This window comes from Pteropus medius, unplaced genomic scaffold (genome assembly GCF_902729225.1).
Source record: "Pteropus medius unplaced genomic scaffold, Ma_sr-lr_union100, whole genome shotgun sequence".
NCBI classification, from domain to species: domain Eukaryota; kingdom Metazoa; phylum Chordata; class Mammalia; order Chiroptera; family Pteropodidae; genus Pteropus; species Pteropus medius.
The window spans coordinates 4,988,356-5,007,147 of NW_024349797.1; the positions used below are offsets into that span (position 1 = coordinate 4,988,356).

Below are 18,792 nucleotides of genomic sequence, written 5' to 3' on the forward strand. Positions count from 1 at the left end.
CAAATCTGATTCAGAATGCCTACTGGAAGACTGCCTTTTCGGAGAGCTACGGGACATTATAACTGAAACTACTAGGGTGCAATGGAGGACAGAACTATTCAGCAAAGCAAAAGTTAAGATGACACTTTAAGTACTAAAGCACGAACCAATGCTTCATGTTCACTGAAAATTTCAGTTTGGAATTTTAAAAGCTTAAACATTTCTGGGTGAGCGCAATATCAATGTATAACAAAGGTTCTCCTGAAACTGTGGAGAAAAAAAGTGCTTCCAGAAGAGTGGAACCTGAAATTCTGAAGGTCAAAGGTGGTAATGTTGGCAAAGTGATAATTTCTTAGGACGAACACTTTTGCTGAATTAGAGGTATGGGTTCATTTGGAAAGTAGAGGGTGTGACTTCCATTTTAAAAGGGGTGAATCTGAGTGGAGAGAGTATACGCAGCGGGTTTAAGGAAGGCTGGATTTGTTCCAGGGCTTAAGATGTTCCTGAACTAACCAGGCCTTAGGTAAACAGAACATTCCCTTACATGTGCAAGCATGTCCTCTAATAGTGAGAACTGCTGGGATTCTTGATTCTGCTTAACCAGGAAATCAGAGTTCCAAAAATAACTTACTTCTTCCAAGAAAGGGGAAATGGGTTGGCAAGTGAACATTTAGATTTGATACCAACAGTAATAAAGTTTCTGGGGTTTTTGGGAGTCCAGGGAAAATCAGTTCAATTGAATTTTGAATCCCCATTATAACTGCTATCTAGTTTTTTAAAAAATAAATATGCACATCTATAAAAATGTGTTCCATATTATTTACTCCATATAAATGATGAACAATTTAATCAAATTCGATATTGTAAATTGAAGGAAAGGGGCTCATATTTGAAAAAGATGACAAATTTTTGTTAAGCTCATCAAGTAAGAGTTAAAAGAAACTGCACAGACAGTAGTTAATATGCTTTAGGATTTCTTAGAGAAACTTAAAAATAGTAAAGAAGCTGAATTTGGGGGCTGCTGACATTTTTGAAATCACAGGGAAGCCTAACTTTAAGAAATAAAACTGCTTAAAAAAAAAAAACACACTAGAAATCTAGTACCTAAAAATAATTTAATAATACTTTCAGTCAGAACCACCATCTTCCAGTAATTTGACAAAATGACAACACAAAGAGAAAAGGCAGTAATACCTGCACTGTGTTCTCTAGGCCTTTCAGAAAACATGGAGTTGTTCCTTTGGCCACATGCGTGCGAATTTACAAGAAAGGTGATGTCGCAGACATCCAGGGATGGGCACTGTTCAATAAGGAAAGGCCCACCAATGTTCCCGTGGCAAAGCTGGAACTGCCTACAGTGTTACCAGCATGCGGTTGGCATTGAACAAACAGGTTATGGGCAAGGTTCTTGCCAAGAGAATTAATGTATGTACTGAGCACATCAAGCACTCTAAGAGCCAAGACAGCTTCCTGAAATGTGTGTAAGAAAATGATGAAAAAAAGAAGAGAGAAAGGTACCAGGTTCAACTGAGGCACCAGCCTGCCCCGCCCAGAGCAGCTCGCGGCGAGAGCCAATGGAGAGGGGCCTGTGCGTTCATGGCACGATGCGTGTAACGAAGTAAAAGACCTCTGTACGTTTCTTAAAAAAAAAAAAAAAATTATTTATTTCATGTACATTTTCCAGAGATAGAGGAGATACAAAAATGGTATAATAGTCATTACACCAAAGGCAAAAATCTCACCAGAAAGACTATAAAGAGAGAATATACTGTGAGTTAGGCAAGCAGACATTAAAATAAATATATCCTAAGCACCTACTCTGTGCCAGACACTGCTTTAGGCCCTGGTTATTTTGTATTAAATAAGAGACAAAAATCCCTGCCTGCATGGAGCTTTTTTCCCAATGTGGGAGGTAGACAGCAAAAAAGATAAATGCCTCCCTCAAGTGTCATTCAGAAAGGACCTGAATGAACCAACTGTTATCTTCATAAGGTGCTTAGGCCAGAAGCAAAAGCATGACTGGCTTTTCCAAGGGCCAGATAAGCCTGTGTGGCTGAAGCTGAGGGATGGAGGACAGAGTGGGACAGAGGAGGCTGACAAAGGGCTAGATCACAAGGGTCTCATAAGCCTTCACGGTAGGACTGACTTTACGAGGTGTAAGAGTCCCCTGAGAGAATTCTTAAACAGAAAATTCATATGATATCCTATATCTCAACAGTTTCACCCTGAATGCTATATTTAGAGTCAAAGACAGAAGCAGAGAGAGTGTGGGAGGGATGATGGTGGCTTGGACTAGGGCGATAGCAATGGGTCTAAACAGTGGATTCAGAATATACAGTAGAGCTTTGAAAAACACAGGTTTGAATTGTCAAGTCCACTTATATACGGATTTTAAAAAAATAAACATACAATTGGCTCTCCATATTCCCAGGTTTTTCGTCTTCAGATTCAACCAACTGTGGATCGACAACTATATTTTCAACCCATAGTTGGGGATTCCACAGACATGAAGAGCTGACTGTATGCACGGTTCTGTCATTTTATATAAGGGACTTTATCATCTGCAGATCTTGGTATCCATGAACCAAATCCTGAGGGAAAACTGAATTTAAAGGTAGACTGGAGTGTTAAAAATCTTTAAAGCACACAGAGGGCACTAAATAAATATTTAATGCATGAATGACTCTTGAATAGGCGGGAAAGACCAACATGAACTAGAGTGGTCAGGAAAGGCATCATGGAGTCATAAAATTTTACTCGAAGTCTGTGCATGCATGTCTCCTATTCCTAATTTTCAGCATTGTTTATTTATTTTAACCCTTCCAAATCACTTTTGCTTGACTGATCCCTCTACTATGATGGGCTATTAAATCCAAGTGAAAGTAGACAGGAATCTAAGTCAAGTAAATAACAGTGGTGATACAGAGGAGCATACAAGTTCACAGATATTAAGAGGCACAATCCATAGTCTCTGGTGATTAAATAAACATAGGGGATATAAAAGGAAAGAAAATATAACCAGAATTTCTTGTTTAGACAACTTCATGAATAGTGATGTCACTGAGATAGGGAACACAAAAGAAAAAGCAGGTTTGAGGAGAAACAAAAAAGGCAAAAAACTTTAGAGAAACAAAAATCAATTTTGGAGGTGCAAGTATTTATAGAGTCTAAAGGCTTACAATTAAGTAGGTCAAACCTACTGTTTCCAAAATTGGATTGGCATGTTAAAAGTTAATTACTTTTTGGGAGGATGAAAAGGTTCTGGAAGTGGATGGTGGTGATGGCTGCACAACACTGTAAAATGTACTTAATTACTGCAGCTGAACTGTAGACCTAAAATTGGCTAAATTGGTAATTTTGCTATGTATAGTTTACCACAACGTTCACTCATTAGAAGTCAAGTTCTTTTCTTTTTCTTTTACAGCAGAAAAGAATAGCTTTATCAGAAGAGAAAGTAAAGCAACAGGACACTTCCAGACGTGGACGTGGATGTGGGCCTGAGCAAGAGAAGAGCGGCTCAAAAGCTCAAAGGTACAGTAACGGAGTCATTGGGGTTTTTATCCCTATTTGCTATGGGTGGTTGGTTACTTAGAGGAGCAGGGCTTTCTTTTTTTATTTTAATTTGTTTTTTTAATTAAAAATTTTTTTTAAATGCCAGTTTATTATTTTTTATACTACACATAATTTTAGAAGTTAAGTTTTATCACAATATAATTTACATACAATTCGCTCATTTAAAATATACGACTCACTGTTTCTTAGTGTATTTATAGAGTTGTGCAACCGTCACTATGATTAATTTTAGAACATTTTCATCACTCCCCCCAAAAACCAGCACCCATTAGCAAATAGTCCCCATTTCATCCTAATCTTTCCAGCCAACAAGTCAGATTTAAGCAATATATACATATTTTAAATGTAATATAATCTATCCCACAGTCACTTTTTTCTATGTAAACTAAAGACTTATGGGAAACTTCTGAGAAAAAAAAATTCACACTTCCCTTAAAACTGTCTTTCTCTACCATTAGTTTGGTGGTCAACTCTACTAGTGAAAATTCCTATGGACAATTTTGATGCAGTTTAGATGAAAATCAGGGAAATCAGTAAATACGAGCAATTTGTTTTTCCATTTTCATTTTGTTTTTGTTATTTCTACCAATGATTATGTATTTCTCAACTCCAAAGAGCACTGTGAAAGATGAAGGACAGGGAAAAAAAAGTTACAGAAAAATTCCTGGCACATTTTAAGACATGCCTTTACTTTGTATTTCATTAATTTGCTCTTGTTTAGGAGTTCTCGTTTCTGTACTTACACCTTTCATGTGTGGTCTTACGTCCTCAAAACAAACTGCAAACTCTGAGGGCAAAAACTACGTTTTTTTTCCCCTGGGTAACTTCTCCAAGAACACATAGCAGACATTAAAGTTGAAATATTCTGAGAAAATAAAAACCCTTTTATGTGTTCAAACTAATTTGAGTTCCACAGTAGGATTACCTATATTCATTACATTAAGGGAAGTAGTAATTCAATATCTTGTGCGCAAAAAGCATTCTGGCACTGGACAACCGGGTTCAAATCCTGGCTCTACCACTTGGTAACTCTGTGACCTTGGGTAAGCAATTTAACCTCTCAGCTGCCTCACTCTGTAAAAGAGAGAGAATGATGTCTAATATTTTTCCTGAGAATTTAATGAAAAGCACTTAAAACAGTGTTCAGTACATAGTAAACACAATAAATGCCCACTATTATTATTACCCCTCCTTTGTGTATTTTTATCTTCAAATTATGCCATTTGTATCATCTTCCACATAACACTAGATGTTTTGACTCTTTGACTTTGACTTAGCTTTCAAAGATGAAATAAAGAATTATCTTACTTTCCCCTCATTGTTTCTAGTTCTCCATTTTTTAATTCTTTAGCATACTCTTAATCGACGTAACTCAGGATACAGCCGACGTTACTAACCTATAATCATTCTCCAAATCTCTGATTTACAGTTTATAAATATGCTTCATATATTTTACCTCCACCATTATTACCAAATTTCCAAAGCTAGTTTTAACCAGTTTCCCCTAATTCACTGATTTAGACTGTCTCTACCATCACATCACCCACTAATTATCATTCAGGTGAGGCAAATTACCTTTGCAAATCTGATTATTCAAGATGGCAAACAGAATCCCTCTTTTTCTGAAAACTACTCCTTACCTTAACAGAGATGGAATCTTGTCTCTACCTGGGCTAAACTGATTCTCTTATCTAATAATCTGGAATAGGCATAAAACCTGAAATGATCAAACAGCCATTTCAATGTAATACATCAAAACAGTAAAAGCAGTTCTGAGAAAAAGAGGAACCAATAATTCCACTTTAGTTTGGTTCTTTGGTGGTATACATGCTTCTCAAGTCAGACTCTCTCGGTTTGTATTCTGGTTCCATCACCTACCAGCAGTATGGTTTTGGCTGCGATACTTAACCTCTCTGCGATACTTAAGCCTCATCTGCAAAATGAGAATGATGATGATGATCATACACCTACTTTGTACAATTGTTTTAAGGATTAAATGAGATAATGCATGTAAAGTGCTTAATGAAATGCCTGACATGTGGTGTTTAAAACTCATTATTTTAAATTACATATGTAAGATAATTCATTTTTAAAAATTATTTTACCTGTAACAATATTTCAAGTCATTACTCCATCTTCAAATTGGAGAAAACTAGGAATCGATGAAAAATCGTGTGTGTACACACACACACACACACACACACACACACACACACACACACACACCTTTTACACACACACACTGTCTTCTAGGAGGCAGAATATTGAACAAAAAGAGAAAAGCATGCGAAAGTGACTCTTCTAATTCTACGGCCTAATCAGACACCAAAATGTAGAGAATAAAAATTAACAAAAACAGAAGGGGTAGGAGGTATTAGAAAATACTAGGAAAATGTTATTTCTTTTGAAAATTCAAAAACTGAGCATTTCACCTTAAGCAGCTTTTGAAGGACTATGTCATTGTTCATGGCTGGCACATGATAAATGGTCAAAAAATGACTGCTGAATGATGGAAATGCTTATTGTGGCTATAAGGGAGCAAAATTTGCCACCCCAAGATGTGTCTCTTTGGCATGAAGATTATTTTAAGGAAAAAAAAGACTTAGAAAGAACCTCTGACCTTCTCTGTAATGTCTAAAAGAATTTAGATAAAGGATCTGATCCAGGAAGGAAGATATCACCACAGAGAACCTGACCCTTGAACAACTTGGGATTGAACAATGTGGGTCCACTTGTACACGGATCTTTCTCAATAAATACATATTGTACTATAAATGCATTTTCTCTTCCGTATGATTTTCTTAATAACATTTTCCCTTCTCTAGCTTACTTTATTGTAAGAATACAGTACATAGTACATTCTTACAATAAAACACATGTTAATCGACTATTTATGTTATTGGTAAGCCTTCCGGTTAACAGTAGATTATTAGTAAAGTTTTGGGGGAGTCAAAAGTCATAGGTGGATTTTTGACTGCTTGGGGTGTTGTCCCTAAACCTCCATGTTGTTCAAAGGTCAACTATATAGTATAATATGAACTAGGCATGGTAGACAGGGAGGAATCTGGCAAAGTCTGTTAAAATTCCTCTCTGTGTCCCACTGTTTTTGTATGGCCCAGCAAACATGTGTTTACCAAACATTCGCTCTTTTCATCTTCCTGTGAATTGCCTTCCTTTCCTCTGAAGGCCCAAACCCCTAATCCCCTTCTCCTTCCCTTTAAATGCAATATTCTACCTGTCTTTAGAATCTCCCATGTTTATGTGGATTCCCCATATGTATGTATTTAATTAAATCTGATTTTCTACTGTTAATGTCTCAATTCTTAGGCCAGCCAGATTAACTTAGAAGGGTAAGGAAAAAATGTTTTCCTGCCTCAACATAACTGAAACTAATAAAATGCCAAGCCAGATACAGGTGGTTAAGAAGGTCCCTCTGGATGTTTTAAAGATCAGGTATCAAATAAAGAAACAGGCCCTTAAAAAGACTAAAAAATATTAAAATGTAACAGACACCACTCTTATCTGCTAATAAAATAAATTTAACATTTTTAATTACTGTCCAGTGGGGGAAGGGTGAGGTACAGCAGCAATGATGCCCAGATAATCAAGAAAGTGTCCATTTGAATTTGAAATACATATTATTATTTATTTTTTAGGCATGGCAACCCTTGGTTGACCTCACAGATTGCAAGGACCTTGTCATCTTAAAACTCCTTATTTTTTTTATTTTTTATGCCTACAGCACCTGGTCTTCCTAGGTGGTCTCCCACCTAAGTACTAACCAGGCCTGACCCTGCTTAGCTTCTGAGATCAGACAGGATCGGGCTTGTTCAGGGTAGCATGGCCGTAGACTATTTTATTATTTTAAAAGCAAATTTATTTTACTGTTAACATTTAATTTTGGCATAAGTCTACACATGCCAGTTCCACTGAGGGGAAAACAACTGATACACATATTTAGTTGCAGAGCTAGACTGTGATTATGAATGTGCTGTAGACAATCTGTTCACAGAACCAAAAATATGTGTAACAGACAAAATCCAAGTATAAGCAAAAAAGTAACTGCACTAAGAAGGTGTGTTTGCAACCATTTTAACTGGAAGAACAAATCACTTCAACTAAAAGCAGTACATTCATCTGTCAAAAGAAACCTTTCCCAAGCAATGCCTTATGGTGGCCTACTTTCATTTAAATTATTGTTTTGAGCTTAGAAATGTGGAGATTCTATGTACACAGACCGCATGGTCTAGACACACACATACCCCCTTTTAGGAGGGGTGTAGGCTCTGTATGGAATGTGTCCCAACACAATGTCTACAGAGATGCACTTTTAGAAAGGAACAGAGGAGACTGCTTCTTCTCTTGAACTGCCTGCAGCCATGGCATGCTACTGTTTAACTACTATCCTCAGAATCACTGGTTAATACTCTCAGGCTGTAGTGACATCTATGATGCTTTATACCATCACGGCCTTAACTAAGTAATCCTATTTCTTGCTGATCATTACTAGCCGTGTCCTTCTGTGAAGAAACTCCCAGAAGTCATAAAATGTGCATCTGAACACCTGGCATAATCCATTCCTGATTTGTGTGATAGTTCTATCACTTGCACACATTTGTCAGTCATTACATGTAGGTCAAAATTGTCTATCAGAACCACCATTGCGTAAGTCGGCACAGAGAAAAGCGCGTCCTGCCCAGAAGTATCTGTGTTCTGAGGGCAAGTCTCACTGGTCAAAAGCTTAGGAGGGCAACTGGTTAGACTCAACACTCACCGGCTCTTAGAACAGTGGGGTGCAGTGGTGGAGGGCGGGGGAGATAATAAGGAACAGTGACAGTTTATTTCGTTTTTTAATGAAAAACACTTTAGAGAGAATATGGTATAATATCAGCCGTATATGGGGAGCCATCAGATGGAGGTTCGCACATAAATGCAGGAACAATAAGGAAAACTTCATTTACAGTAATGACCAGACTCCAACATTCGAGACGACTTATTTTTCACTTATTTAGGCATTGTTAGCACCCCATTTACGAAGAATTCACAAGCTAAGGGTACCTCTGACAATGTAATTTCCTTCTCTTGTTATTCTTAAGCTCTATTAAACACTGCGGGGATAGGAGGTGTTCGAAGAGAACTCATCTGTTATTGTTGTCAAAAATTATGCAGTAAATTCTAACAACCCTAGAATGAAACTGATCCCAATAATTGCTAAAAAGGCAATAAACAGCCTCACTTCCTTCCTTCCCATAATAATCAACTACCAAACTCTTCAAATCAAGTGGTGTTATTTATATACTATTACTAAAAAGTAAAAACAGTAATAAAAATTATTTGTATGTAAGTATATGCAAAAGAAGAAATCTGTAGACTATATGCCGAAGAGGTGACATTGGTTATCCATGGGAAGTGAGATCACAGGGAACTGTTTACTTTCTGTAACATGTATCTGTAATATCTGGGACAAAATAAGAATGAATAGATGAATTCATTTAAATTTGGTATTAAAAAATCTCATATGAGATCCTTAATAGATTGATCCCTGAGATGTGTAAATTCAAGCTGTAATTGGACTCAAAGTAAAACTGTATATAAAAAGATTCAGTTGCAAAAAAATAGCACTCTATGTCTCTAGGGAAGAGAGCACCCTGTCATTGATGGGGTGTAGTTCACACATTACTAAAAATCACATATGTAGTCATAAATACCTTAGAAAAAAAAAACTTGTAGCCACAGTCCCTGAACATTCCTCCAGGAACAGAGTATGCAAAATAATTTAAAACTGAATAAGTAAAGGTAAAAATCCACTGATAGGAAAAAGAAAACACCTTTCTATTACTGGTAAACATTTGGCACTTGTTAAAATTTTGATAATTTTTGCTTATTTTATGAATCTTATGAGTATATAGGCACTGAAGATGATTTCCATGCCAACAGAAATATACTGATAATTAACAAGGTTAAACCATGAAAGAACTTCTACTCCACAATATTTCGTTTCATATTTAGATGATACCTTAGTGTGCGGGCTGGGAAGAAAAGGGATAAATTCTTAAGTCATAAAATTTTCTTTGTTAAAGAAGCAGCAGTCTCTCACTTATCTTTCTTAATCACCCATGGTCAATTTCTTTGAACAGCTCTAAAGTGGGGGGAGAAGGCAGCAGGTACTTTCAACTCTCATCACAGCACTTTCTAGATCAAGAAATTATACACGTGTCACAAGTATCCAAACAGGATGTATCATGAAGAGTAAAATCTCATGGCCTACTGGAACGGGGAAAGAAAGAGGGACAGAGGAATGCCAGTAAACACAAATCAACAGACCTTGGAGGTCGTCCTTTGTTCTTTAACTTCTATGAGAACACCTGAAGAAATGTATATGGAAGATCACTGTATCTAAAAATATCTTAAAGTACCAAATGGGACTGGAGAAGTAGGGGTGGCAGAGAGAGCAGAGCATGGATATAAAGAGAAAATATCAGTGAAGCTATTTTTAAAGCCATGCTATGTTGGAGTTTGAATTATATGTTCAGGTTTTCTACATGATCTCAGGGAAAGAAGGATTAAGTATCTTATCTAAAAACATTACCAGAGTCTAGGCCATGCTACCTTGAACAAGCCTGATCCTGTCTGATCTCGGAAGCTAAGCAGGGTCGGGCCTGGTTAGTACTTGGATGGGAGACTACCTACAAAGACCAGGTGCTGTAGGCATAAAAGAAAATAACAAAAAATAAAAATGTTACCAGAAACAAAAATAAAAGAAATATTAGTCAAGAGCCAGAGCAGACTAACTTTAATAACAGCTAAATGGTACTGGAAATTTTTGTGTTCCAGTGAACCATCTTGTAAAAGCGGTATTTCTAAGGAACTTCCAGGAAGCAAGTGTTCAATACCTTGGTAACACTAAAATAAAATGAATGGGAAGCAGGTTTACCATCTCGTAGACAAAGGCCCTATTTTGCTAGACTGGTGACAAATATGAAAGTGCTCAGCACGGGTAACTGTCAAGCTAATGAACATCAAAGCAGACTGACTCCCCCTACCCTATGGATACTGTTTTAAAGTAGCCCTTTGATTTTTTACCTTTGTACAAGAATGCATCCAAGTATTTGAATGTACTCTCGCATATTATCATTGCTATTTCTCTCATCTGCAACTAGAGCAGCTTTCGTTAACCTCAAGCACTGCACAGTAAATTCCTCTCACGAGCACTGTTCATCACCCCCTCCCTAGTAGTAGCTTAATCCTTTAATTAGTTTCAATGCCAAAAACTAGGATTTCCTGAGGACAGCCACAGGATGTGCAACAAGCAGCAGGGGCCAAGGCTTAAAGTTGTTGATTCAATATAATCAGTTTAAAAGAATGGTTTTCGTGTAGTCAGAAACAGAGGGTCTTAAACAAAAAAAACAAAGGAGGCCAAATGCCTCTGAAAAATTAAGGAACTTAGTTTTAAAGGGTGCCAAGTAACAGCCAGGAAAGTCTTAATTTGTCCAAAGATTATCCTACTGTCCTCTTTCGGGGCTAAAACATATCACAAGACATTTTTAGACAGAACTAAAGGAATGAGGAAATATGTATACTGTGGTCAAGCACCCACCTTCACATGAGGAGGGTTATTAGCAAATAAGGCAATCACTGGTAAAGGCTAAGCCTAGAATTAAACTATAGTTTTAGGGGTAGAAGGCAAGGCAATAAATAAGAGTTTCACCAACTGATTAGTACTGAACACTAAAAAAAAAAGTGCATAGTAGGCAAAGGCCATTTGTAGGTTATGTACTAGAAAATTTCAGATTCTGAATAATGGTCTGTAAAAAAAAGTAAAATAAAAGTAATTCCAACCAGCCTTAAGAAGCCTGACCAGGTCTATACATCCTTAGTTCTCTCTTTCCCCTCCCCTAATTGGTTTCGAACTTCTCCACTTATGCCACTGATTCATTCAGCAAGGACCATCAGCTCTTTAGAAAGAAGCATCAAGGCATTTAGATTTTTCAAAAGCAATGAAAATTGGCAACTTAGCTTTACCCAACTCCTGTTCCACAAGCCAACATTTCCCTTATTTCTTTTAAAAGAAAGATATATCTTGCGATTTCCTTTCCTTCTCCCAATAACCACCAATCACGGTTGCTTTTGGTTCTCTTTGATGTAAGCAAGCTCAAACAAACAAATAAACCAAAACCACAAAACAAAACACCGAGATAACCTTTAAATCTCCTAAAAGTTAGCTTGCATTACTGACTGAGATTTTCTTTAAAATGCATATCCTAGGGCCTTGTCCACCAAGACTCAGTGGTCTTGTAGAGTGGACTATAATCCTCATTTTTAACAAGCTCTGCAGCAGTGGTGCTCTACCCCGGCTGCACATTAAAATCATGTGGAGTGCTTTAAAATGACACCCTGCCAGGGTCTCACCCTTGGAGAGCCAGGTAGTCTGCAAAGGGACACTGACTTTGGCATTATTACGAATTTTTAAACTTTCCTGTGTGTTGATGTTAGAAACCACCATACTAAAAGCACCTCGGATGCAGATGGTCCACGGACAAAGTTTCAGAACAGAGGCTTAAAAGGGGACTCCTTAATGAGGTATCTTCTGAATCTCACTCTACTGCCAAAGTAGATGGCAGGCAGATACGAATATTCAGATCATTAGAAAAACCATAGGTGACTATCAAAAAAAATTTCTTCTTCAGAAAATTCAAACCTGGCAAGTCATCAGGGTATCTGGTTCTTAATTGAGAACAGTCCATCTATCTTATCACTTGTTTATACATATTAAGTATTCTTGTATCGATAAATGGCAATAAAGTTGATGAAAAACTAGGATCAAGTCTACTAGACAAAGTCCTCAGAAATACTTCTGGGGGGAAAAAATGCAATTCCAACCATGGTAAGGTTTAGAAAGTTATTCTTCAACAAACAAAACAATCTGGGCAATAAAGTTGACGAATTAGAAGCGATGAGAACAGGCTGAAGTAATGGTCATACATCTCAGCCAGACAGTTAACTGAACAAATCAAATTGTGGAGAAAATCTTTAAAAGAAATTTTATTATGAAATAAAACTCAGGTAATTCACTCACTTCAATCTTTAAAAAAAAAAAAAAAAAGGCCTGGCCCCCGATACTTCAATCAAAAGTTTCGTTTCTTTATATCATCTTACCACATCTCCTAAATGAGGGGCATCTAGTTCAGGGCTCCTTTCTTGTCCCAGAGGAACATACTCAAACTCCTTATTTATGTTTTGTATTAAGGACAATATTTTACAAAATGAACAAGTCTACATTTGTTCAAAAGCTAGCTTCGAGGCTGCTGCCTGTAGGCAACTTAATAGCCAGCTTCAAACAAACTCTGAAACAAGACACAAAAGGAGAGACCACTCTTGTGGCCAGAAACTTTTATTAGCAAGAGAAAGGAGTGGCAGAAGAAACAGACTGTGTTACACAAACCTTATTTCTTTAGTATAGTTTTTCTCTGATTCAAGCTGGTTATGCCCAGACATGTGACACTGTGACATACTTGCTTTTTTTCCACCCTTAGCCCTTATTCTCTGTATACCTGTTCCTTTAACCTGTTTCCTGTTTAGACAAAAGTGCAGCTCACTGCCAGTGTTAATTTTACATAAACATGCTCTTTGAGGCTAAGGCAAATCGGATTGGTTTTCAATATGAAAATAAAATATAAAAACATCTTTCTAAACAGAACTTATCTCTAATCCTGATGTAACAGAAATGTATACATAAATCATCAAATGAATATTCGGCTAAAAACTGTTCGAGAACGACGTTACTATCACACGTAGGAATGACACATTTTCTAGGATTTGACATTTTCTGCGACCAAGAATTACTATATTTTGTGAATGAAAATGTCACTACTGAAAACAGAATGCTATAAAACAGAATGATGTCATTTGTTACCAAAGACTATCAATATACTAGAGTGGGGGTCTGCAATCCCTGGGCTGAGCACTGGCACCCTGGCCTGTTAGGACCAGGGCTGCACAGCAGGAGGTAAGCAGAGGGCCAGCAAGCGAAGCTTCATCTCTATTTGCAGCAGCTCCCCAGCTCTAGCATCATGGCCTCAGCTCCATCTCAGATCATCAGGCATTAAGATTCTCATAGGAACACTGGTTCCTAATGCCCAAAAGGTTGGGGACCACTGTACCAGAATGATGTGAAAATAATAATAAAAGCGAGATATTTCGTGGTGAACTTTGGGGATAAGTTTAGGACTGTAACCCGTGAGTTATGCCAAGGTAAACCTTGTAGGCACGATTGCTGCCAGCAAGGATTCTTGGGGCAAGCAGGAAATGGGATGTTAATCATTAAGCTTTAGGATTCAAGATTAACCAAGCCACAGGTCTATAACATGAGCACAACAGGTTTCAGTTGGACTTTAGGGATAACATCTTGGCTTTAGATGTGTTTCAGCCCCAGGCCCTACTGAGGCAGAACAATAACCCTACTGGCTGGGACTAGATGGGATGACACCACGGCTGATTCCAGAACCGGACACAATGATCAATTACCACATCCCCCCGCAATCCTCCAATCAGTAGCGCCCATGACCCCAACTCCCTTAGATTCCATGATTACTGATTTTTCCCTATAATCTGTACTCCCAAGACACTGGGGGAGCCAGGCCTTTGAGTGACAGCTTGCCTGTGTCTCCGGGACTTGCAATTCTCTAATAAACCTTACTTTTCTCTGCTGCTAAATCTGCACATATCTCTTCTCTGGCTTAGATGTGTGCAGGCAGATGGACCCCTTTTTGTCCCGATAACATGAGTATTCAGAATAGATTTCTGGAGCAGAGAGGGAGGTGAAAGGGGTTACTACTGCTTCACAGAGAGGGAACTGGTAGGCAAATGCCCCAAAGGGCTCTCATCTGTGGGACTGATTACTAACAAGTAAACTTAGCTGTTTTTTAGAAAATAAGCAGACCAGAAATGAGAAAATCAGAAGTTATAAAATAATCTATTTTAATAAAATGTTAAATATCATTAATGCAACTTCAGAAGTACAAGCAAATGGAGTTCAGGAAAGCACATTCTATTCTAAGATAAGATACTGAAAAAACATCCCATTTCTGAGCTCAAATTTCTCTACCTGTAAACTGGTCATATTGCTTGCTGATATCAGAAGGCTAAAGCCATTGGTTAAAAAACCTTTTAAGCTAGATAATGAAGAGGCTACTTTACAAAAGGAAAATCCTTATTTTTCTTTGATTGCTGGTAATTTAGTAGAGTGATATATCCTCTACAGAAAAAATCTGCAGAGACTGATCAAGAACCTAGAGTGTTAAGATCTGAGTATGCTTCACATAATTAGCTGGTTTTAAGGAAGTTTAAGGTTTTGGGGGGTAGGTGGATGAGGGAGGAGGTTTTCAGAGAGCAGGAAGAAGGAAACTGAGAGAAGGGGAAGCCGAGCAAAGGAAGAATTTATCCATGGCTCTGAGATTAGTCCTTCCCCGGAATCCTACTCCTACTACTAGACTTGACTACGTTTTTTCAAAGGCAAGGATTGAGTATTGTTCAACCGTGCATTCCTCAACAGCACACGCACTACAGGATACAGAGCAGATGCTGCGTACATGTCTGATAAATGCAGAATCGAATATTTTTTAATATTCGGTGTTCCAGGTGGTAAGTTACCAGATAGGAGGGCATCGATCTACTCTGATCCTGTGTCAGATACACTGCTAATCTGTACCGTGGCTAAGAATAAAACTGTATTCACTTAGAAAACTTGTTTTTTACTTAGATAAATTTCTAATAGCAAGATAAGCAAATTATGTAAAACAGATAAGTAATAATAATAAAAGAAGTGGAACCCAAACATTCCTGGGCTCAGGAAGCACAGGGCTTGAAGAAAGGGGTACCTATGCTCAGGCAAAGCAAAAGTCTGCCTGCCAAAGATAACAAGTGGATGTTGGAAGCTGCAGAGAAGCAGGAAATTCTCTTTATTGCACTCCTAAGAAAGACTTCATTTTCTTTAAGAGTTCTGCTCCATTAGCACAGGGATCCTGGAAGGCTTTTATTTATTTATTTTTTAAAGTTTATTTGGTTCTCCGAAATTTGTTTTTGATAGTTCCTGAGATTCTCAAGGTGATCATTTAACACCTCATTAACGAGTCTATTATAGGAATTCAAATGAGCCAAACCTAATTTTAATTACACCTCAATTTGCCCAAGGTATTCTTTCTCCTACGCTAATACTGCCTGAATGGACTCGGTTCCTTTCAAAACTAAGAAGTACAAAAAGCACAGTTTTCTACATAGAAAGGAATTTGTCATCATTTAAAAATTTATCTAGTAAAAGGTACCTATCTAGCTTGTTTTGTTCCATGATTTGGCCATTCTGGCTTAACATTCAACTACAAAAGCAACATACTTTAAGAACACAGCATTTTCTAATATCTATTGGCCATGTGTGAATTCATTCATTGAGCAAATTTATTGAAAGGCTACTAGATGTCAGACACTATGTTGGGTGCTATGCATTTTATTAACTACATCTTTAGCCAGAAATAAAATATATCAAAGCATAACTTTGAAAAATGGATAAGCACAATTTTCGTTTCTTTGGTAAGACATTTTGCCTTGATTCATAAATAGATCTTACAGCTAAATTTCCATGACTGGATGTGGATTAGTGATGTGTGAAGTAAAAGCCAGAATTTCAAATGTCTAATGGAATTTGTCAGAATTTCCTAGGTTTTAGTTTTTCTACCCACCAGCCTTTTCTAACTCAGTATGTCCACTCAAGATACAAGCACACTGGCAGCGCAATTCTCATCCACTGTCGACTGATTCTGGATCCTAAATGTGGTGCCTTTCGGTATCTATATCAATCTAGTCACACGTCTCTCTCTTCTTTGGGAAAAGAACAGGATTTGGAGGGGAAACGTGGAAAAGGTTGAGAGGAAGAAAGGAGTGCTTGCAAAGCAGGGAAAGAATGGATGTCAACTTCCCTTGCATGCTGCAGCTTTTCTGAAGCCTCTACACACTAGTCCCCAAAGAGCAATACGTCTTCTCACAAAAAAAGATGAAAATATTAATTAACGAGCAACTATATACTATTTGAATGTATGTTTAAACCTTAGTTTCAATCTTTATTTTAAGCAGGATTCATTTCCATAAGTTATTAACTTTCTCTGGAATGTAATAATAAAAAAGTTGTAATTAGAAATGAAACATTCACATGGCAAAATAAAATAGTAGTAGTAAAGGATATTATCAACTAAAAAATAGAAGTTCCCCCTCCGCCCAGATGGTGTCTAGATTAGGCATTTGTACTCCTACTACTTTCCATGTTTCCTCCACTAATCACCATCAATTTTTGTAATATTACTATTTTTAAGTCTTCTAGTGGCTGGTTACCTTCATAAATTTCAAGACTATGTCTTAACTTCAAAATGTGTGGATTTATAAACTTAAGATTGTACCTATTGAGTTTCCACCAAGAATGATACTAGAAACTGATACACTTGCATGTCCCTCACCTCCCTTTCTCCTCTTTCTACATCTCCTGCCTTCTCACAGCTAGTTTTACATTGTCAAGGTTTTTGATGTTTATATCTGGTTTATAACCATAGTTAAACCTTCCATGCTTTAGCTGACCCTAAAAACTAGAAACTAATTAAAAACAATATTATATTTCACTACATTTGTGTTAAACAAACAAAAGTTTTCCAAGTGTCAAAGCTACATGTTTCTTTTTTTAACTCCCAACAACCCAAGCCATATTTTAGTTTGGACTTCATCTTAAATGAAAGAGTTGTTCAACATTTCATAGTTCGCAGTATTATCATTATAGAACAACTATTTCAGATCCACTAATTCTGGTTTGGGGAAAAACAGAGAAAAATCATGCTAAGGTCACAGAGAACAGTAGCCAGCCACTGTGTGAGGAACACACGGGGCCACAAGCCCTACAATCCTACACAGGTCATAGCTTTGCTTGCAACAGACATTACGGACAACCCTAAAACCCAACTGAAGTATTCAGAGGCAAGCAAGTATTTACATTTCAATTCAAGTCTAACCTGCTTTACCATTATCTGTGGAGCCATCGCTACCCTGGCTTTGAAAGCTAGCTTATGAGTGTGGTTGCTTCTGGTTACAAGAGGACCTGGCTAAGACAGTGAAGGCCAAACCAAGTGTATCATAAAAATGTGAAGATTTTCTCAATGAGAAAAATCAGTAACATTGTTAAATCAAAGACTGCATTTGTATTTTAAAAAACAAATTATTACTCATAAATCCTCTACGGAGGATCCTGAGCATCATATAAAGAATGTGGACTATTCTGTATGCAACTGGGAGCTTCTAAAGATTGTTATTTTCTATATCTGCATCTTTAAGCAGACAATGACAAACAGAGCTATGTGTTAGGAAGATTAACAAGGGATTGCGTATAGGAAAGACTGGAGTAAGAAAAAGGCAGCTATGGTTTGGGGCAACAGTTTAAGCAATAGGTAATCAGGACCTGAAATAGTAATGTGATAGTGGGAATAAGCAGAAATGGGAGGCAGAATCAATGAAACTTAACTTGGGTTGAGGAAAACTGAGATTTCAGGCCTAAACACCCTGAAGATAGTGATACATTTAGTTGAGAAGACAAAGAGGATGCAGAGAAAGGCGCAGCACAACTTCTGTGCTGTTCCTCTTAAAGACACACATCCTGAACTTTAATCGTGAGAGAACAATGACTGAACCCAAACTGAGGTATATTCAATAAAATAATTAAAGGTGCCCATGTCATGGAAGTCAACAAAAGACTGAGGAACTATGACTGAAGACTAAAGAGAGGTGACAAATGCAATACGTGATTCTGAACCTATCTGCATCCTTGGGACACTGGTAAAACCTAAATGGGGTCTGAGTAATAGTTATAATGTATCAGTATTAGTTATTGAAATAATTAGATTTCATGTTTATATCACTTAATGTATTAGAGTCAACTTTCTGCTATGGATGGTTGTATTGTGGTTATGTAGGAAAATGTCTTTGCAGGAAATACTCACTAAAGCATTTGGGTTGCTGGGGCTTCAAACTGGCAACTTCCTTTTAAATGGTTCAGGGGAAAAAAAGTTCTTTGTGCTGTATTTCAAACTTTTCTGTAAGTCTGTGATTTATAGTAAGATTTAAAAATATGCTCAGAAATATTAACTGTGCCATATGACTACAGCTCTACTTCATGGAATTTAGTGACATACATTTAAAATTACTGTGATTTTTCAC

General features: G+C 37.3%; 1 protein-coding gene and 2 pseudogenes across 2 annotated transcripts in view; 1 reads left to right on the top strand and 2 right to left on the bottom strand.

Moving 5' to 3' along the window:
* Positions 1–18,792, bottom strand: part of SPTLC2 (serine palmitoyltransferase long chain base subunit 2) — an 82,639-nt gene that overhangs the window by 18,887 nt on the left and 44,960 nt on the right. The window lies entirely within an intron of this gene.
* On the bottom strand, positions 7,286–7,404 carry LOC120620026 (uncharacterized; annotated as a pseudogene).
* Positions 10,146–10,263, top strand: LOC120619942 (uncharacterized; annotated as a pseudogene).